We start from the raw sequence: 4,067 nt of genomic DNA, 5'->3' as shown, positions 1-4,067 counted from the left end.
CGGACTCGGCGTCGGCCGTCGTTGGCGTACAGGAGGAGGACTCCGGCCGGAGGACGGGGATGATCCCGACAGGTGGGTCCCACCTGTCGTTGGCTGAGCGTGGCGGCGTGCGTGCGAAGGAGAGATCGGGCAGGCGAGGCAGAGGAGATTCGGGCGCGGGCGCAGGTCGCTGCTGGGCTGGGTCGGCTGGCCTGGTGCGGAGAGTGAGAGAGAGCAGTGATGGGCTTCGGCCTGGCACTGTTCGAAGAGTTTTTTAAGTAAAATAAGCAAACAATAAATAAAAATAAAACCACATAAAATGTAAATATAGTATAGGCATATTATATGTCAAAATTTTCGTAAAAAGATTTCTACAGCGTGAACATTATTCTAGCTTCAAATAAAATCCACAAATATTCAAATAAAGCAAAGAGTGCTACAACTCTAATAAAATCCAATAAAAATCATTTTAAAAATACCAAATAATTTCAAATTTATTTATCTCCAATTTTCTGATGTAGGGAATCATTTTACCCTATTTTCCATATATTTTATTTTTGGAGAAAAATAATTTGAATAAAAACCAAAATAACACCAAATTGAAAATGATTTCAAAAGGGGTGTTAAATTTGGTTTCTTTGAAACTTCCAACTCATATTTCATATAATTTGAAGAAGTCATTTTATCATTTCTCGTGAAAATCATTGAGTTGCATAAAGTTTCTAAATTTGAAATATTTCCAATTGAAATTCAAATATTTTCAAAAACCCTTTTCATTTATTTAAATGGTAGAAATCATGTCATCTTCTCTCCAGGGTTTTGTGATGAATTGTTTTTGAATTTACGGAGATCATAAATGCAAAAATGAAAGTTTGGGAAAGTCCTTTTATTCCCTCTCATTTAACTTTCAAAAGTTTCAATTTCACTCACTTTCAGTCAATCAATCACACAACAAACAAACAAACAACCAAAACTATCTATTTAATATAACATTCCAAAATTTAGAATTTTGGAATGTTACAAACCTACCACCCTTAAAATGAATCTCGTCCTCGATATTCGGAGAGGCTAGAAATAAATAGGTTAGGTTTGGGGGACTTCTCAAAATCCATCGATCGTGATAGGGGGTCTCGGGTGCTACCACCCTTAGAAACATCGTTACGGTACCATCAATACTCATTTACTCCATCCTTATTCTTGACAGGGCCGATCTTTTCAGATCTTCAGGATAATTCCTTATCTGGGCTCTTCTGGTAGTGGCATAACCCTTTTCCTCAACTCTTCTTGTCCTTTCATCTTGGTAAGGTTATTCCGAGACTGGGTCTTCTTAGCTGACGGTCTGGCACCAATACTAAACAACTATCGATATCTCATGGTGGTCAACAATTTATGGTTTCTCCTGCAGGAAATGGGTTTGGGTTGAACCTCACCGTATGACCTACGATTGGCAGTAGCTGCCTAGTACAAGGGAAAAAATTGTCATACCGTTCTATAGTTTAAACAAGGTTTTGATCATCGTCGCTCTACTATGGGTAAGTCACTCAGATTTACCATCCCATATAGCAAGGCGAATAATAAGAGTAAGTCGGTATGGTGATCAATCCATCCTGCACCCAAATCATTACCATGTATATGGTTTAGCGAATCTCGCATTCTAACACTCGGTCATCCTCACAAGCATTGCAAAATTTCTCTTGTCGACGAACCAAGTTCGGATAAATCCATGGATTCTGCAAGCCAAACAAACATCTATCGTTCCTTCACATCTCTCAAGTTTTGCGCAAACTCCTATAAGATCGTCAGTGGGTAAGGTCGTAACTTCTTCCAGGGTTTTTCCTTCAGCAAGAGTGTGCTTGCTTCTTGGCAGGTCCTGGGGCATGTGAGTTATGGCCCATCTCATCACTTGTAAACCTTGAACTCATCATCGGGGCAACTGGTCATTATTCCAACATCCAACTTCCTAGCATTCTAAAATCCATCCAATTGTACAGTCTCCCTTCCTTCTGTTTGTACCAAACTAAGACGCGATTTCTGTTGGAAATATGCCCTAGAGGCAATAATAAAATGGTTATTATTGTATTTCCTTGTTCATGATAATTGTCTATTGTTCATGCTATAATTGTATTAACCGGAAACCGTAATACATGTGTGAATACATAGACCACAACATGTCCCTAGTAAGCCTCTAGTTGACTAGCTCGTTGATCAATAGATGGTCATGGTTTCCTGACCATGGACATTAGATGTCATTGATAACGGGATCACATCATTAGGAGAATGATGTGATGGACAAGACCAAATCTTAAGCGTAGCACAAGATCGTGTAGTTCGTTTGCTAAAGCTTTTCTAATGTCAAGTATCATTTCCTTAGACCATGAGATTGTGCAACTCCCGGATATCGTAGGAATGCTTTGGGTGCACCAAACGTCGCAACGTAACTAGGTGGCCATAAAGGTGCACTACAGGTATATCTGAAAGTGTGTGTTGGGTTGGCATGAATCGAGACTGGGATTTGTCACTCCGTATGACGGAGAGGTATCTCTGGGACCACTCGGTAATGCATCATCATAATGAGCTCATTGTGACTAAGTAGTTGGTCACGGGATCATGCATTACGGAACGAGTAAAGTGACTTGCTGGTAACAAGATTGAACGATGTATTGGGACACCAACGATCGAACCTCGGGCAAGTAACATACCGATTGACAAAGGGAATTGTATACGGGATTGCTTGAATCCTCGACATCGTGGTTCATCCGATGAGATCATCGTGGAACATGTGGGAGCCAACATGGGTGTCCAGATCCCGCTGTTGGTTATTGGCCGAAGAGTTGTCTCGGTCATGTCTGCATGATTCCCGAACCCGTAGGGTCTACACACTTAAGGTCCGATGACGCTAGGGTTATAGGAAAAGTTTGTATGTGGTTACCGAATGTTGTTCGGAGTCTCGGATGAGATCCCAGACGTCACGAGGAGTTCCGGAATGGTCCATAGGTAAAGAATAATATATAAGAAGTGAGCTTTTGACCATCGGAAGTGTTTCAGGCGTCACTGGTAATGTACCGGGACCACAGGGGGGTTCCAGGGGTCCACCGGGAGGGGCCACCAGCCCCGGAGGCTTGCACGGGCCAAGATTCGGAAGGGACCAGCCCCTGAGTGGGATGGTGTGCCTCAACCAGGGCCTAAGGCGTAGCTAGGAGGAGAAGGGGGAAACCCTAGGCGCAGATGGGCCTAAGGCCCACCCTAGGGCGCGCCCCCTTTCCCCCTCTTGGCCGCCCCCCTCCATCCCATCTAGGGCTGCCGCCCCCCTAGGGGTAGGAACCCTAGAGGGGGCGCACCTGTAACATCCCAAATTTTCAATTTGGAATGTTATACACTAGATCATCATGCATATCATATTTCTTGCATTTTGGTTGATCCTAGAAATTTCACGCAACTCAAGGACCTTCGGAGAGAGTTGGAGATTTCATTATTTTCATATTTGAGAGTTTCTCAAATTTTGAAAAGAGGATCATTTGATTTATTTATTTGATCTTCAATAATTTTTCCAATATCAAAAATATAAGAGAGGGAATAATATGACTTTCCCAAATTGAGGGAAAATGAAGATTTAATAAATAGATCAAATTTTGGTTTCGCCGGAGTTTTGTTTGTTTTATTTGGATAGGGAAAAATGCGTGTTTTCAAAACTTGCATTTTAGGCCCGGAGAAAAGTTCATTTTGTTCGACTCATTTTTAGGAGTCGGGGAAAATTTACTTTAGGTTTTTCGGAGTTCGTTTAGTTTCTTTTTCTTTTGTTTTCTGCGCGCAAAAACCAGTTAAAAAAAGGAGCCTCCCGCCAGGCCAGCCGGGCCAAAGGCCCAGCCAGCCGGCCACCGCCCCAGCCTCCCTGCGCGCCGTGCGCCAGGCAAGGCAGGCGCCAGCCGCCGCCGCCTCTTGCTCTAGCCGAGTCCGGCTAGGGTTAGCCCCTCCCCTTTCCTTTGTTTCGTTTTCCTATTCGTACTCTATTTCTTGTCCCCTACCCCAAGTAATCCCTCCCCTCCCCAATATAAATACCCCAACACCCCCCCTCTAAATCATCAAATCAA

Source organism: Triticum aestivum, chromosome 3A (assembly GCF_018294505.1).
Source record: "Triticum aestivum cultivar Chinese Spring chromosome 3A, IWGSC CS RefSeq v2.1, whole genome shotgun sequence".
Classification (NCBI taxonomy): domain Eukaryota; kingdom Viridiplantae; phylum Streptophyta; class Magnoliopsida; order Poales; family Poaceae; genus Triticum; species Triticum aestivum.
Note: the sequence above shows the minus strand (reverse complement) of the source record.